We start from the raw sequence: 19,525 nt of genomic DNA, 5'->3' as shown, positions 1-19,525 counted from the left end.
TGCAAGACATGGCCACAGCAGCAGGACTGAGCACAGGGTGATCCCTTTAGTGGTAACAACAGCCAGAGACAGGAACTGCATGTGAATGAGCACTTCAGTTTCCTTGAACCTATCAGCCCCTCCTCCTAGTCTTACTTGGGGCCTATTACCAGAGAAGTCCAGCATATGCACATTATCTCTGTACTGGGCAGATCAGGATAAAAGGAAAGAGACTTATTTTCTTTAGGTCTTCTACACACTTAATTCTGTTTATGGAAAGAAACAAATCCACATACATTCCTCAATTGTTCAATACAAAATTGGTAGTGATGCTTTTAGGCACCTATGCTGTCTCCAGGCAACAGGAATATTTTAAATAAAATTTTCACTAATATGTCAACAATTATGCAATAATGTACATGTACAAGTACTCTATCAAACACCTTTTATTATACATATTCATAAAGTAGAATTTGAAATGTTTGAGCACACACATTTAATATGCTCATAAACACAGTAATAGATTCAGAGTGAAAAATGGAGAAGAGTCCCTAGGCAGGAATATGTCATTACTACTAAATGATAAAGCACCAAAGAATATTTGAGCTACTACAAACCAATCCTTCACTCAATCCTTGTCACAACCAAATGAGGTAGCTACTAACGTTATTCTCAATTTCCAGATGAGGAAACTGAGGCACAAGAAGGCAAAGTAACTTGCTGCAGGTCACATAGTTAATAATTTGGAAGTGGCAGAGTGAATTCAGGGACTGGACTGGCTGCAGGTTCCACCTTGTTAACCACTTGATATTTCTTGGAGCAAGAGCACAGAGAATAACCCAACATCAGAAGCCACATATGGTTTATGGGGTGAGTAGCAGGGGACGGGCAAGAAGGGAACACAGTTGGTAAGGCAGAAGTGATAGGCAAGGGTCAGGTGATGAAGGAACTTGGATTAATAAAAATTATAGAACTATTGCTAATGATTCCAGTAGAGATAGTGATAGTCATAAGGTTCTGGATTTGCATGAATCTTGCATAAAGGTAATGGACAAATCAGAGTTGGAGCCTTGGCCAACTGCATCTATTTCCTGTCTTTTGAAAAATAAATACTGCTCAAGTAGCCCTCCTCTGACAGACACTGGGAAATAAGAAAGATTTATTTACTTGTAATTAACATCGGTAACCCTTTCTGAATTGTTGCTTAGGTACCAAAGATTTCTATCTACACTGAGCTTTCAGAATTTTCTGCCAAGGATCACCCTCACATTACTGATTGCAGTTCCCTCAGTAAAATTCTCTGTGACATTCTCAAGACCTATCAGGGTACAGACTATTCTACATCAACACATGTTCCTATAAGACCAATTAGCTCTTAATTTCTCTTGATAAACAAAAATACATCTCAAAACCTTACATCCATAGCTAAATTTATTTGCCACTGTTGCTCCTAGGAGAGCTGCAATCACCCATGTATTTTATAACTTTCAGCAAAGTAACTAATTTTTATTTCAGAGAGCTAGAACATAAGTAATTGGGAGCTCTCTGTCATATGCAAGAATTTAGGATACCAGAATTTCCATAAATGCACTTGATGAACACATTCTTTCTACACTTTCTCAAAGAGGAAGGAAGGAAGGAAGGAAGGAAGGAAGGAAGGAAGGAAGGAAGGAAGGAAGGAAGGAAGGAAGGAAGGAAGGAAGGAAGGAAGGAGGAAGGAAGGAAGGAAAGAAAGAAACTAAAAGTGCCGTGCCCCAGGCTAAATTTCTCTGCAGAGAGATTCTTTTGGGTCAAAAGCTGTGTAAGGGAGGGAAAGGAAAACAGTACTGGGCAGCGGCGGGGAGTACATCTGGAATGCAGGCCAACACACATCTTAGTGCTGGGATGGCCGGCCATTCAGAGCTGTCCTAAGTTGATGCAAAGGACTTTCATATGCCAACATTGATCAGTCATTGGATACCAGCTGCACCTGGAAGAGGTGTGAATAAGGATGAGTCAGGTTTCTTTAGCTGAGTTGCTCTTCCAAAAGGATTAACGGATTTCTGATTTCAGCAGTACCCTCAGCTCCAGGGAAAATAAGTACTTTATTCCTAAAAGAAAATCTGGGTGGCATATCACAGTACAGTATTTACCATGTAGAGGTTAAAGCAACTCTATAACATAAAAGTAAGACACAAGAGTGTTTGTTCTTATGCATATATATAGGTTATTAAGTATGAAATGTCCAATATTCTTCTTAAGTACTAAGTTTTACAGTTGTTATTTCTGACATTTTCACTTTGACACTTCTTGTTTTATTTTTATTGCAAAGGTACATCCTCATTCTTTCAAATACATGGTTTTTGGCTTGTGATTATCTTTCAGATTTTTTTAGAGCAATTTTTGTGAAATCATGGATAAGTAAAAAATTTGTGTTGTTTTTTAATATGTGTTCCATCGTGGAACCAATGCTGTGCAGAAAACGCAAAATATCAAGGAAGTATTTGGGAAGGATGTGGTCAATGAACACAATATGCCAATGGTTCCAGAAGTTCCCTTCTGGTGATTTTAATCTAGAAAATGAGCCACATAGGTGACCTGAGACTAAAGTGGATAATGATGAGCCGAAAGCTGTAGTGGAAGCGAATCCATCTCAACCTACACATGAATTAGCAGCAAGGTTTGACATTATTATTCCAATAATATTGGACCATTTAAAACAAATCAGCAAGGTAAAGAAGCTGGTTTGATGGGTACCGCATGAATTAAATGAGTGTTAGAAATCATCCCAAAGCTTGCCTTTCTTTGCTGTCACAACATAAACACGAACCATTTCTATACTGTATTGTGATGTGTGATGAAAAATGTATTCTTTTTGACAATTTTAAATGTTCAGCACAATGGCTGGATAAAGATGAAGTACAGAAACACAGTCCAAAACAGAATATTCATCCAAAAAAGCTAACATCTGGTGGTCCAGCACTAGTATTATTCACTGCAGCTTCATGAAACCTGATCAATTGATGACAGCGGATATCTACTGCAACTAACTGGATGAAACAATGAGGATGCTTGTGATTAAGCAGCCAAGATTGGTCAATAGAGACAGGCCAATCCTCTTGAAAGATCACATGTTGCAAAAAATACCACTGCTCAAACTACAGAAGCTGGACTTAGAAACTCTCTGTCATCCATAGTATTCATTAAACCTTGCACCAACTACCGCTTCTTTCAGGCTTTAGACCACTTCTTGCAAGGAAAAATATTCAATTCTCAACAAGCTGTGGAAAACACCTTTCATGATTTCATCACCACTCACTCTCCAGGCTTCTGTGCTGCTGGCATAAACAAGCTACCGTTAAGATGGCAAAACTGTGTGGATAGTTCAAGCACATGCTTTGATTAATTTTACTGCTTCTTGTTTCAGATATGATACAATAAACTACAGTTTTGATTCAAAAGCAGACATTTCATATTTAATGAGCTAAGGGTATTAGATATGTAGTTTCTTTATTTTCTAGGAATTTATATATTTCTTTATAAAAATGTTTCATGTCAGACTTATATAAACATTAAAAACTTCTATAAACCAATCAAAACAGAGCTTCTCAAATGATTTTATATCTAATTTACTTATTTTTTCAGAGGCAGGAGAATATTTCAAACACAAAATGAGGAGAAAAGACAGACATTCAGCATGCAACTTGAGTTCTATACCTTTGGTCATAGACTAAAATAAACAAAGAAAACAAAAACTCACAAGTCTAGATCTCAAAGAGCTCTTCTCCTTTCTAACAGAAGGTCAATGTGTTCTTGAACAAACAAACAAACCTAAGAAATAAAATTTTCTGTCATCTCTCACCCAACAGAATAGGTCTCTACCTGAAAAAGATCATCCAATAGGCCATACAACCAAATTCACAGACATTGCTGGCACAGTAAGAAATAACTTCTGAGTTATTTAAAAACTAGAACTAGAAACAAAAACAGCACAGAATTAAGTAGGAAAGAGAAACAAAGAATCAGTGCAAGTAAAGTGCTAGTGCCCCTTGAAATTTGCTACAGGAGCCAAGAAAGGATGTTTACTTCCCAAGCTACACTGTTTAATTGGCTCTAGAGGGTGCATTTACTTGGACAACTTGATGGAAACTCCAGTTACAACGAACTTCTGAAAAGATTTATTAACTCATTGATAAAGGAACCAAGGAACTAAGAAGACAGTAAAACTGGTTCATTAACTCTATTTGTAAAATAAATAAAAATGAATGCCTAAACCCAGATCTCCTTCCATGAAGAAGCATTCCAGCTTTGCAAGGTTCAACCTCAGAGCAGGTTGTTCTTCCTTTGTGCCCACTTAATGAAACCTGTACTGGCTCAGATATCCACTGGCATCTGTACTGGCTCCTTACCACAAGCCATTCTACTCTTTCTCCCTCTACATCCATGTTCAGCTGCCTTTCTGGATTATTCAAGTTATCTCCTGAAATACTTTGCATTGTTTTAGTTAATACTTTGGTTAATTTTTATTTTATTTTACTTAACCATATTTTTCTCAAAATATACATTCTTCCACCTTGCAGAATACAGTGTACATATATTTCCAAGAATGCATATGATGTGTTATAGTAGAAACAGTTTCTCCCCCTTTTGTGATTTTTGTATACCAAAAGTAGAAATAAAATGGCTGAACTCAACCTCTGACGGGCTAAGACAAAAATTAATTCAAATTTTATTCACATTGTATTCTTGGAAGAACCACGTCTCCATTAACCTCTTTGGTAGTATCTACTTTGATAAAAAATCACCCATACGTGATGACTTGTCTCCCTACCATCAGTCTTATTCCAACAAATCAAAGCAAAGTTCTGGCAGCTACAAAGGAGAACAAATATTGAATCCAAGGAGTATTTTCTGATTTTTTTCTCTGTTAGTTTCTTAGGGAATTATACTCCAGTAAATAGTAAAGCACTCTACAACTTATTCTAAAAATTTTTCTGATTTAAAGTTTCTGACACAGCATGATATGGTTGATTGTGCCAATGGATTTTCCCCCTTAAGTCAAGAAAAACTGCAAAACAATAATTAGCTAATTAAGATTTGCATAATTATGATTACGAAATTCCAAGAGAACTGTTGCAGTAACAATATAGCAACTTATCTAAGGCCAATTAAGTTGTGTTTCCTTTCTGCTTTAATTTATTTTAATCTAAAAGAGCAATAAACAGGATATGTCTAGTTGATGATTTAATTAACTGCAGTATATTAAGAAGTTAGAAATTGTTATGACGCTAAAAACCTTTATGCCCTTCAAGGGTGGCATCATTACTCCTTATTTCCTAAATAGTTTAGGATTTTCACCATTTTCAAAAGTAATGTCATATTCCAAATTAATATTAGCACACCACAAAACTTAATGATTCAGGGGTGTTTGTTTAATAACTGAGAAAGGGAAAGAGCAGGGCAAAATCACTTTCAGTGAAATGGAAAGGATTCGATTAATGTCTTTGAAAGTCATTCTGGAAAAGCAGCCATGCAAAGTTGAAACTCTATTTGCTTTCTGAAATGAGCAGAAACATTCAAGGACATAGGAAGTAGAATCAAAGAGAAGATGTGAGATAGACTTCATCCAAGGTTTTTTGACTTATGTGGTTTGAAAACATCTCTAAGATTATTCCTGAAGAGACGAACAAGAGAAACAGGTTGTTAAAATGTCCAGTTGGTTTCATAGTCCAAAATCAAAGGCACTCCACACAATTAGAAAATGAGGTAAATCACAGAGGAATATTGAGCTAAAAGGAGCCAAATAAAATGATAAAAATCTGAAAGCTTTTTTTGTTCTTTTCTATGATTGTAGGTTTAAAAAGTGGATTGGTTTCATAGCTGCCAAATGTGATCTCGAGATCATGCATGTTTTACAAACAGTAGGACACAATGGAGAAGCTGTCAATATCCATACCTATTCACTCTTGTTTGAATGCTCAATTGGTCTTCTCAATATTTTTTTATCACAATTTAGTGCCTAACTCTTCATTCACCCATTTTTTTACATCTTTCTTAATTTACCAGTTAATTCTCTTTTAAGAGATAAATTGGCATAACTTTCATTTCATTTCACTTTAAGAATTTTTGACCTTTATGTGGTGGTACATTCAGTTCAAAAAAACCACTATCAAAATTTTGTATTAAATTCAAGAGAATTGCATTTACTTTCTTTAGAACCATCAGTGTTTAACATTTTGTGAGGATGATGGGTTCACACAGTTTTACAAAGCTGTCATCCATGACATTTTAAAGAGATTTGTCCTGAGCATTTCAAGCTATGAAAAAACTTTGATATTTAACTAAAATATCATCAAATGAGGCTTGCTTTAATGTTTTCATCATTAATTTTTAACATTTAGACCTATTGAAGCATTTATTTTTTATTTCCTATCCCTGTAGATCAGTAGTTCTTAATTTTTTTTCCATTCCAACACCTGTTTACATGCAAAATAATCATAGCCTCAGATATTCCAGAGTTTGAAGCCAAGCTGTCAATAGTTGGGGTCATACACATTTGCTAATATGGGCTAACACTAATTGCATTGCTTTCTCACAACTGTTAGAAACAAACATGTGAGAACTGATGTCCTTACTTGTTACCCCCAAAATATAGCAAATGTTTACTGCCTCTTGCACAGAAACCCCATGCCCCCTTTCTTCTCCCTTTGATATTTTCACTCACAATATGTCAGAAACATGCAATATCCACTGAAATAGGAAATTCTCATAATCACTGATTCCCTAGGCAAAAACCTCTTTTACAGATGAGTAAACTGATTTTTGGAAACAGAGTTCCTTTCCCAAGATTGGTAACACAGACTTCCACTAAAAATAAGGAGATGGAGGAATCAAGGATAACTACTCTTTGGCTTAGGCAAAGGGTATGTGGAGATGACATTAAAGAAATGAAAAAAATGGTGCACCTTTGAAAGGGTAAATACTATTTCAGTTTGGGACATGCTATATTTCAGATGTCTTTGGGTCATTTGTATGAAAATTCAATAGCAGAGTCAGAAATAAAACAGATTTCTAGGATTCACTTGCTAAAAAGAGAAACTGAGAAGCTTCAATAATCAAGAGAAAAGCAGAGACTAAAATCTGAAAAAAAAAACTTGAGAAGAAATGACTAGATATTTAAGAGATATAAAACAGGGAAATACAGTGTTGTGGAGTCCAAGGAGAACAGATGCCATATTTGGTAGACAAGATAATGGCCCTCCAAAACTGTCTGCATACCAATCCCCAGAATCTATGAATATGATGTTAGAGGACAAAAGGGACTTTGCAGATGTGATTAAGTTAAACATCTGGAGATAAGATTGTACTGGATTATTGCTTGGGTAACCCCAATCTAATCACAAGGGTCCTTATGAGAGAGAAATAGGGAAGTCAAAGTCAGAGAGGAAGATGTGATGTTGGAAACAGAAATGTGTGTGTGTGTGTGTGTGTGTGTGAGAGAGAGAGAGAGAGAGAGAGAGAGAGAGAGAGACAAGACAAGGAATGTCATGGCCTCTAGAAACTGGAAAAGGCCTGGAAATGGATTCTCCCCTAGAGAGAAGGAACACAGCCCTGCCAATCCAGTTCAGACTTCTGACATTTACAATTGTAAGACAATAAATTTATACTGTTTTAAGCCACAAATTTTGTTGTAATTTGTTACAACAGCAACAGGAAACTAATACATTATATGAATTAAATTTAGCAATAGATAATTTATTGATGACTTAAAAAAGAAGGAATCTTTTCAGAAAAAGTTATGAGATTGCAGTGTTTTGGGTGATTAAAAAGACGGTGTTTACTTTTTTGGATCTTCTTTTGTTACATCTCTGCCCCTTGTGTTTCAGATTGCTGGCTTCTTCAGCTTCAAGTCTGGGATATATGGGGCAAAAAGAAAACCCAAGGAATTCACCACGGTGATGGGTCCCAAGATTCCTAGCTTACCTGACTTCCTCTTTCAACCTTTCAGACTCTTATTCCATTTGTTTTATACATAACGTGCAGGGTTTTTAGCTATACTCAGCAGGAAAAATAGGGGGAAACTCCCAAATTAATTTAAGTTTTATTTTTTAATTGATTTTTTTAATTTTACTTTTTAATTCGAATTCTGTATTTTCCAATTTTTTTTCCATTGGACATGAATTACTTGTGCTTTAAATAAATGTGTTTTTTTCAACTTAATGCCCAGACTGGTACTTTATATGTCCCATAGTTATCAATACACAAATTGAAATTTAATAATAAACTTATTATTATATTACAATATACAAATTTTTGCATAAAAGAAAAATCTGAAGCAAAGAAAAATAGACAAATATGATAAATGTCCCCAATATTATATATAACTCTTCAATGATGCCACCTTTCAAATGCCATTTTCTAAAATGCATACTATACAAGGTGATTTTCAAAATACTTAACAACTGGTATGCCACAGGCGGAAACTATTAAAGTGATTGCCCAGCAGTCAGAAAGGATGCTGGCTGGTACAAGACAGCAGTACACATTAGCCCTAGTTCTATAGGGAAGCTGATAAAAACCCTAAGAAAAAGTGTTTCATAGACAACTACCTTTGGAAAATAATGCTTATCATTTCCTCCTCTTGAGAATTCTTGTCAACAAAAAAAATCCTTAGGTTTATTAAATCTATACTTTTATTTTATCATGAAATTATGTACTCATGAAACCCCTCCTCCTCTGGCCTCACCTATTTACAAGCTGTAGAATACAATTTGCAACTGCTCCTTCAAGTGCTTTTTTGCTAAACTGTTATTCAAGCAAGCCATTTCTGTCCATATCCTTTTCTACCAGTTGATAGTTATTGCCACTCAAATAGAATTTATTCTGTGAAATGACTTATTTTATATCCTAGCGTGTTTAAGAAAAGTGACACATCTGACATTAAATCATATGAGACATTAACACTTCTTTGAACCTATGGTACATTCATTTGCTAGATGAATATCAGCAATAAATAAAAGCAACGTATTAGAAAAAGGTGAAAGGGATAGATTTAGAGCTAAAATTACATACAGATTTTCTGCAGTGTCATCCCTTATAATTTGGTAGAAGCTCTTTGTTGAGAATTCTGTAGCTGGATCTTGGCTCAGATAGAAACTACAAAGTTTAACTAGTAAAAATCTTCCATGATCACAAGATAAATAAATGAAGACCTATGTACCAAGTACTTTATGCCTCTTGTATGGAGTAATGTTGAATAAAAAATATATAGCATGTTGATCTAATTCTTCTTTCAATATTTGAAGTCACGTTTTGTTTTTAGAAAGAAACTGAAATTTAGATTTTTCAATCCCTCTGCTATGGGAGCTGACATGGGAAACTCCTTCTATCTGACAATAAAATCTATGCTACTTTTACTATATCATTTTGCAGCACTTAGATAAAGCAGGAAAGGCAGTTAACCAAAGATGTATAATGAGATACCTCCAGCGGTAATTACATGGAAGAAAAACATTTTCAAATTTAAAAAAATACATATATACTATACATATATAATTTAATCTTATTACTGAATACAGCAAGCATAGTCAATTTATCTCTATCATTTTCAAAATAAATAATTTTATTATATATTATAAAAATAATTATTAAAAGCTTATTTGTTATAAAAATGTTTTATTTCTATATGGTCCAGGATACACATATTTAAATTAATTATAAGTGAATCAAAATGCTTTCTTGGAAATTAAGAAACTATTTCTGTGTATGGAAAATGGAAGAGAAACACCAAGTAGTGAAATACCAAGTAGGCTGTAGGCCTACTTGTTCTGAGCTCAGAAGCAGGCAAAAGTGGCCAAGGAATAAAAGTGACCAAGGCAAGAGGGAAACCTTAACAGACTTTGTTATTGGACAAAAAACAAACTCTGTAAAATAATTTAAAGAGGTTTATTCTGAGCTGAATACGAGTGACCATGGTCAAGGGAAACATAAACCCCAGAAGCCTTGAGTAAATGGTCCTGAGGTGATTGGATTACAGTCTGGTTTTAAGCATTTCAGGGAGACAGGAACTGCAGGTAAAACCATAAATCAATACATGGAAGGTATATATTACTGTAGCTCAAAAAGGTAGGACATCCTGAAGCAGGGGCTTATAAGTCATAGGTGGGTTTAGGGATTCTTTAGTTGGCAATTGGTTGAGAGCGTTAAATGTGAAGTAAAATAAAATTCTAAAATAAAATTCCTGCCAACTGACCAGACCCCCTCTTGGCTAAGAGGACCCCAGTAAAATCTTTTTTTTTTTTTTTTTTTTTTTTGAGACAAAGTCTTGCTCTGTTCCCTGGGCTAGAGTGCTGTGGCATCAGCCTAGCTCACAGTAACCTCAAACTCCTGGGCTCAAGCAATCCTCCTCCCTCAGCCTCTCGAGTAGCTGGGACTACAGGCATGCACCACCATGCCCGGCTAATTTCATATATATATATTTTTTTTGTTTTTGTTTTTTTTAGTTGTCTAGTCCTGGCCATGAAGAAAAGAGAAGTTAGACACATCTCATTATATCCCTTCCCTTAGAGGGGCTGGAGCTTAGATAACAATTGACCAGCATTAATGTTGAAACAGAGCTCATTAAGATTGACTAAACAGACTCTATGTGACAATAAAATATTAAATTATTAACAGGACCTAATGCCATGCAGAGCAAAGGTTAAATCACACCAGCAAGTCATCAATTGTGAGGCATGTCTGACCAACCTTTCTGTCATGGCCGGGAACTCAGTTTTAAGGTTTTTCTGAGGTCCCCTTGGCCAAGAGGGAGTCCATTCAGTCAGTTGGAGGATTTAGGATTTTATATTTAGTTTACAGATTTATTGCTTAGAACTGAGGCAGGATTGATGGATCTTGGTGCTGGAAAGGTGACTGAAAACTGTTGCAAAGAGTTGATTGAGGGTATAGCTTACATGAAGCTACCAACTGGAAGAGGCAGCACATAGCTTCAAATTCAGATTCTAAGCCAAGCCACCCACTAGAAAGGCTACATGATCTGTGACACTCTCCCAAAGCCCTCAGAGTAAAAATTTCTAAATTGTTACTGAAGGAAATCAAAATATTTTACCCCAAAATATATTTCTTTGACATATTTTAAGATGACTATTCAGTGGAGTCCTAGAAAAACAGAGAGAGACTTGCCGATAAACTTATGCACTTAGGTAAAATTAATAAATTCATTAAAAATAGAGCTTCAAACTCTTAAGAAGTAGAACATCTGAATAGCCCTAAAATTGTTAAAAAATTGATCAATACCTAAAGAAAGAAAAATTCCAGGCCCAAATGATTTAACATGCAAGTTCTAATATACTTTGAATGATATTATCTCTTCAATATAAAATAAAGTCTTTCAGGGGGTGGTGGGACTGGGTAAAATCACAACTAATGGATCTGGTAAGCACTATATGGGGGAAGGGCAAGCTTGAAGCCCTGGCTTGGGTGAGGCAAAGCCATTATATGTAACCAAAATGTTTGTATCCCCATAATAAAAATAAATAAATAAAAATAAAAAATAAAATAAAATAAAGTCTTCCAGATAATGAAAATATAGGAAGGGAGCATATTGCCCAAATCATTCAATGAGACCAGTATAATCCTAATATATAGATTTGATAAGGACAGCTCAAAAAAAGGAAAATGACAGGATAGTCTCATCATAAACACAGAAACAAATGTTTTGAAGAAAAATATTGCCAATCTAAATTTAAAAACTGATAAACTATATAATCTACTAAGAGCAATTTAGAATTATCCCAAAAATTCAAGAATGATTTGACATTACAAATAAAATTACAGCAAATGGAAGAAAATGCATATGATCATCTTAACTGAGAGAAAAAAGCATTTGAGAAAAAATAGACACTCATTCAAGATAAAAGCTCTTAGCAAAATAAGAAGAGAAATGAACTTAACCTGATAAAAGATATCTGCCAGAAACCTATCGCAGATGTTATTGTTAATAGTGAAATATTAGAAGCGTCCCGGTAGGGGTGGGAATGCTGTGGCCTAAGAGCCACATCTGGCCCTCCAGATCCCCAAGTGTGGACCCTTGACGGAATCCAAACTTCACAGAACAAACTTAAATCTTGTAAAATTTGGATTCAGTCCAAAGGCCTTACTTAAAGATCCAGAAGCCCACATGTGACGCCCAACGCTGCAGGTTCCCCAACCCTCAGGCTAGAAGAAGTACCGGGAGACTTAGGGTGTGAAAGGAAGAGACAAAACACATTATTCACAGATAATATAATTGAGAAAACTCAAAACAATCTACCTAAAATATGTAGAAATTAGTGAAAATATAGCCAGGTGGTTGGTTATAAAATTAATACACAAAAATCATTTGCATTTTTAATATCCCATCAAAAAAGTTAGAAAAACATCTTCAAAAAATAACATTTGCAACAGCAACAGTACTGCAAGTTTCCTAGGAATATATCTAACAAACATTTCAAAACCCATAGAGAAAACTATGCATTAAAAAATATTCCAGATGATAAACTAATAAAAATATATGCCACATTTGTGAATAAAGAGGCATTTTTAATGTCAATTGTTTCCTAATTGATCTGAAGAGCCAATGCAATCCTAATCAAAATCACCACAGAATTTGTGGTCAAATTTGATAACATAATTCTAAAATGTTAATAGAAGAACAAAGAGCCAAGTATATCCAGATACTCATAAAGAAAAAGAATAAGAAGGGCAGATTTGCCCTCGGTGAAAACAGAGCTTATTGTAATGCTAGATGAATTAAAGCAATGTGATATAAGTTCAGAGAAAACCAAACTGCTCACTGCAATGGACTAGGGAGCCCAGAAACATATAAATGGAAACAACGTATGAGAGAGGTGACATTTCAGATCATTGGGGAAATGAGGTTCTCCTCAATAAATGATGATAATTTTCAACACACAAAGTCAATTCATATAAATTCATGACTTAAATGCAAAAAGTGAAACTTCATAGATTTTGTAAGAAAGTATAAGGGAATATCTTTATGTTCTACAGTTGAAGATGATTTTTAAGGCATTATAGTGCTAACTATACAAAATAAATTTCCACACTACTTCTTAATGAGACATACAAATGCATATACACTAAAACTTTAATTAACCAATGTGATTGGTTATTACATTACAAGGCAGAGGCTTCACAGATTATAAGGAACTGATTGTAAAACATTTTTCAATAATAACCTTGCAGAGCAAATAAACCCAAAATTTAACTCATAAAGATATTATTTAACACATGAATATTAGATAAGCCATTTCTAGAGAAAAATAAATTAACTTGAGTGATATATGCATAATAATTATAGAAAAAAGACTAACCTGAACTAAAACTGCGATATTTCTTTTGTGTTGTTGTTTTTGTCTCAGCATCCAGTATATATTTTCTTTCAAGGCCATTTTTTTAATCCTAAAAAATTCCAACTATAAAAAAAATCCATCTCAACCCCAAAATCACTCTTCCAAACACACTGATTATTTAAGCAAGAATACAACAGGAGAAAAATGATGCCTACTTCCTTTTTCCATTGTATTCAATGTATTTTTCATCATTATCAAATATTATGACTACAGGATTTTGATTTTTCTTCCTCTATAAGTCTTGGAAATTTTGCCTGTGCATTTAGCCGTCATGCTGGTTAAAAGCAATGGAATGCCTTTAGTTTATTAAAACTTTTCTGGGTTGTTCATACCTTATTGATCACAATCATTGATACTGAGTAACTTGATACCTAGTCCCTAGAAATAAACCCAGGTAGTGTATGTATACATAAGCTCTCGCTGCTGTCCTCAGTGCTACATTATGCCCTATGAATGTAATCAGAGGGAACATGTTGGAAATAGATTAATTACCCCTTCTTTCCAACCCATGGGTCATTAACATTAGGTATCCAATCAGTTTTGTAAGAATAGTCATTTGTAAAATGTATACATATGTAGTTTTGTTCTATCTTATTTTTTCTGCCTTTTAGGGGTCTTCCAAAAGTAGCAGATAGTTATAAAAATGCTCAAATAACTTATCTTGTGGATATTAGCTTTCAACTTATTAATTTTTTCAAAAGAAAGGAACACATACCAATGAATGTACTTTGTTCAAAAAATAGTTTTTACAAACAATATTCTCAACTCTAACATACTCTGGTCACATATCCCATGTGTACGTCTTTGAAATTTTGTCATCCCATTACTTATAATGAAATCAATCCAAGAAAACAGAGACAGCATTGATCTTTGGTTCAGCAGTGTTAACAAGTACTTTGAAAGTAGGAAAGAGTAAATTAAGAACCACATAACTAATATTTCAACATACCAGTTTTTATATCAACCTCATCTGCAGTTTGACCAATGAATTTCCAAATTTGGAAAAACCAAACGGGGTTGATAAATCGGTGGTCATTGCCACACCCATCGACACTCCTATAAACCGTTTGCCTAGCTTTGTCTTGTTTTATACGCCAAGCAGGAAAGTCAATTCTTCATGACTCTTCTCTAAACTGACTAGATTGCAACTCCTCCAAGACCAGACCATTTTCTTCCTATTTTGCTTCCCTTACAGTGTCTCATGCCTAGTTGGCTCTATGTATTATTAATTGGAAAAAAGAAAACTAAAACTGAAATTAAGATTGAATTGTGGCTTAAAACAGTGGATGGAATTGACATAAGTGTAGAATTCTCTTTACTTTCACCCCTCTTAAATTACTCTATATGCAAATACACCATTTTTTAAAAAGTCCCCTTAAATACAAATAACTATTCTCTCAGCCTCCGTATGGCCACCAAATCAAATATTTCTGAGGCATTGTTCAAAAAATCCAAAATAACACATCAGAAATAGTTTTTAGTTCCTGTTGCTAAGATGAGTGCACAGAAAGATTTTGATCAAATCATTTGAGTTATTAGCCCCTTACAAAACAGTCACAGAGAACGGTTTTATATTGAACAAGAACGGTCAAATCAGGCTATTTGGAGTTTTGAGTCTTTTTTAAGTCAAGTTATTTAATGTTGTAGGTTTTGTTCTTTCTGGTAAATATGAACACTCTTCCCATCAAAAAGATAAATTGTTTTGTTTCATTTGTTTCATATCTTGCAGCAGTGCAATCAGAGTTAAAAGCTGTTATTGCTTCTTTTTACTGAGTTATAAGGCTTTTACCAGTAGCTTTGTGCTTAAGTAAATACCTCTAAATATAATCTAGGACTAGCATTACCTTACTTAAAAGGCACCCTTTCTATATAATTTTAACATCCTCCAAAGAAAGAGATACAGAAACTAGAGCCTCGGTGCTCAAAAAGATAGAATTTTCCTGCCAGACTTAATCAAATATCATGAATTCTATAGACTTTTCTGTATCAATAGCTTTTTAAAAAATCCCTCCATAAATAGGATGACAGTGGAAAGTATGTTGCTTCTGTGATTGCTTAGCATAAAATTCATTAGATTCTAGTATGCATTCTTTCAGCATCATTTACAGCTGCAAGAAAAACCAACAGCACCTCCAACAGCAAGGAAATGAATAGTGAGCTCTGGAATTCATCTCATGTTTATTTCGATAAGAGACCTATCTTCATCCCAATGAAATTTTGACAAGAAGCAGCAGCAGCAATGAGTTCATTTCCTTGAATTCTCTTTGCCCAGATAGCCTAAGAGCTTACCCTTTTCACAGAAAGACATTTCTGTGACCATTTTATTAAATTTTAGCTAAGAAGCAATATTTCTCATTTTTCATATATTTGGAGGGACAGTTTACACAAAAAACAGCTACCCTGAGGATTAATTTTATGAGTCAACTTTTACTGCTGCTTCCAAGAGATAATGTTAGCATTTACATTTTGAAGTCATTTTAAGCATTGTCTGTTAATAACATTTATTTATTGATGTAAAATTACTAAAGCATCCCTTATTAGATATTCAAAGGTTTTTTTATTCAAATAACTATATAAATACATAGACATATCACATTTTAAGTGTCATAGCAGCTAATTTTTTGGTAGAATTGCTTGTTTCAAATCTTTAAAAATTGTTTAGAAAATCTCCCTTTATTGACATCAAGTTAAATTGAATCTGGAAGAGGATTTAAAAGAAGAAGAACAATAAAACCAGAGGTTGGCAGACAAGAGAAGATATTTTGATTGTAAGTATTAATACAAAATTTCTCAGCCTGAACTTTAAGTCATCCAATTTGGTATGTTGCCCCCAAGAAGAAGAGCAGTGAACAAGAAAAAACTATTTTCAATAAGTGAAAACTCCATGATATAAAGTTAGAAATTTCTAAACTACTGACTAGAGTTTCAGTGTCCTCAATATATCAATCATTGCAAGAAAATGCTTCAAGTGAATTTTGACAAGAAACAAGTGAATATAGTCCATTTTGCTATTATAACATACCCCACAATTTAAGAAGTTCTGAAGCTACAATTTGGGGTAATTATTCACATTACAATTTCTTTAGGTTCATAAAAGGATTCATAGAAGTATTATATTAAATATAATACATCTTATAGTTCATTAAGTATTTAAAGATTATTTTCTATTTTGTCACAGAACAGCTAAAAAGCTGGTAAGAATGATTGATGATTTATCAACAGTAAGATCTAGCAACTTGGAAAATAAGAAGTTATGCTTCACTTTTCAATTTCATTTACAAATAGTTTTCCTTAGAGATTTATTCTCTGTATAATGTGTCAGAATACACAGAGTATAGACCACAATTAACTACTTAATTGTAGTCTGTACTTAGTAGTGTAGGTGAATTTAAATAAATTTATTTTTTCATCTAACAATAAAATTCATGGAGTACTGACTATGTGCTAGGCACTAAATGGGAAACGCAGAAATACAAAGGTGAACAAGTTGAATATGACATGGGTGGTAATGATGTGGTGCTCACAATTTAGTGGAAGAAATAGAAAAATGACTAATAAGGTAATAATGTAAAAATGTTACGTCCATGGTGTCATAGAAGTACAGAATAATAAAGGAATCAATGAAAGGTTGACAAGAAAGGATTTCTTAGCGAGGTCTTAAAGGATGGACAGAAGCTCACCAAGTGGAAAAGAAGGGAAATGATCTCCAACAAGAGTAGCATGCGTAAAGGAATAGTGATGTTCTGAAGGCTGACACATGGGGAGAAGAATGAGGACTTAAGATACAAGATCAAAGACAACACTGAAGTGCTAAGGAAACAAATTGAAAAGGAAACCAGAGCTGGACAGGAGTTAAAGAGGCAAAGACAGATTATGTTCAGGAACGATTGCAATAGGGAGAAAAAGTAGAACTGGGCTCCATTCTGTATACAAGAAATAAGGACAAGTGGGGATTTATAGCCAAGGAGCATAGTGGGAGGCAGTGGATGAAAAATTGCCAAGAGGAAACGTCAGGGGTAGGGGGTTCAGGCTAAACTGACTCAACAGGATTCTTGCTGAAAGCAGGCCAGGGTGATGAGATATTGAGTGTGAGGGATAAGGAATTTGATCAGGTATTCAGGGTAGGTGATTCTCAGTAAACTGATCCAGAAATCTTGCTAAAACTGGAGGAAGTGGCCCAAGGACAGAGTCCAAGGGTGAGTCCTAGTCAAAAAGAGAACTTAGAGGATCCTGAATAAGTAGAGTCTTTGTCAGGGGCTTGGGGACAAATTTTGAATGGCCTTTTATGTTAGGCTAAAGGGCTGGTCCACCATTTAGCAAACAGGAAGACAGGAAAGGTTCGGAACAGGAAAAAACAAAATATAAATAATACTTACAAATGAAAAAATATAGTCATTGAAATTGAAAACTCAGTCAGTATGTTAAAAAACAAAAGTTAAACACAGTCAAAGACAGAATTAGTTACCTGCAAGGCAGATATGAAAAAATTGCCCAGGGTACAGCCCAGAGATATAAAGGTATAGGAAAACAAGAAAGAAGAGTTAAGAGACAAGGAGAAAAAAATGCAAAAATTTAGTATACATATAAATGGAGTTGCAAAAAAAAAGAAAATAAAAAGATAGAGATAAAAACACCTAGAAAAATGTCTGGAAGAAGTAAGCTGCCATGTTGTGAGGTGGCCTGTGGCAAGGAACACTGGGAGGCCTTCAGGGCCTGAGAATGGTCCTCGGTGACAGTCGGCAAGGTAACAAGGACCTCAAGGCCTACACAGCTGCAAGCACTGAATTCTGATATTGACCACGTGAGTCTGGAAGTGAACTCCAAGCCCAGAAAGTGGGATAGCCTGGACAACACCTTGCAGGCAGCCTCGTGGGACCCTGGGCAGAGGACTCACTTAAGATGTGCCTCGACTCTGACCCAGGGAAAGTGTGAGATAATAAATCAAAGGAATTTTAGCTATGAAAAAAGCGATAAAACTTTCTAGTAGTGGAAATAAGAGTGATGAGATACCATGGAGATCTTTGAACATAGATTGGATGACCATTCAGGGAAGATACTGGAAAGGATTTAAGCTTTCTACATAAAGAATGGGACAAGAAGAAGCCTCTAAGAGCACCTTGATGTGTCCCACCAAAGTCTATGCCTCAGTCTGGAAGCTTCCCCATGAAAGTCATGCAGAATCCATGGAGATTCAGACTAAGCCTTCTTGGTCACATCTCAGAGAAAAATGCCAGTGTTCAACAGGTTGTACCAAACATCCTGGCACATGCCTTGGTTGTTTATATCCTTTCCACTCTGAAAATACTCTAGGACCCCTGACTTAGACTTTTGTCAATGCCTGTCAGAATGAACGATCATGTATTAAACACCTGTTATGGGTCAAGATATGTATTAGTTTTCTTTCACATTTAAAGTATGATGATTAAAGCCATATTTCATCATGTGCCCTTACCCCAGGAATGTGCTGCACGTATCAGACCAAGATACTATAATACCCTTCTATTAATAGAGAATACGGTTTACCCATGAAAATCAGCTTGACTAGGTAGATAAATCATGCTCATGGCCTGTGAATTGGCTCCACATGATGCTTGCTTGAAGCCAATCTGGGATCATGTCCTAATAACTATAGAAGTGGGCCAGGGAGCTTTTCCAATATCAAAAATTGGAGTGGAAGTGTCAGTTCACATCTGGGATCTGCAGTGGTAGAGGGGTAAGTTATTATTATTCAATATTGCTCATTTAGACTTGCTGGCAAGCACCACACAAACAGATGCTTCATACATAGCAATCTAGTTAAGGGTATGGGCTATTTCTCTAAAAAGAATAGCAATTATTGTCAATTTCAATTGTAACTCCTTGACTAGTAGAGGGGATTTTAAAAATACATTACATAATCATAAGACATGTATGATTATTTCTAAAATCATATAAGACATAATCACACAATAACAAACACCCAAGTACCCAACACCCCAGTTAAAGAAGAATATGACATTGTCTTCTCCTCTGATATAACTATGAGTGTGGGAAGTACCTTGAAAGAAGGCTCCGATATGAGAGTCTCCAAATACAAGTCTGAGTCAATTAAAAGTGGTGAAGACCTTGCATAAACTACAGAACACAATGTTCCTAAGCTCACCTGTGTCCTATTCCTC

At 35.0% G+C, this 19,525-nt stretch overlaps 1 long non-coding RNA gene across 1 annotated transcript in view; it reads right to left on the bottom strand.

Annotated features, from left to right (window-relative positions):
- Positions 1-19,069, bottom strand: part of LOC123642239 — a 156,293-nt gene extending 137,224 nt beyond the window's left edge. The window contains exon 1 of the long non-coding RNA XR_006736411.1: positions 18,891-19,069. This is a non-coding gene — a long non-coding RNA (uncharacterized LOC123642239). The remainder of the gene's footprint in view (positions 1-18,890) is intronic.
- Positions 19,070-19,525: the final 456 nt, after the last annotated feature.

The sequence above is a fragment of the Lemur catta genome, chromosome 1 (genome assembly GCF_020740605.2).
Source record: "Lemur catta isolate mLemCat1 chromosome 1, mLemCat1.pri, whole genome shotgun sequence".
NCBI lineage: Eukaryota > Metazoa > Chordata > Mammalia > Primates > Lemuridae > Lemur > Lemur catta.
Note: the sequence above shows the minus strand (reverse complement) of the source record. Positions and strands in the feature narration are given on the sequence as shown.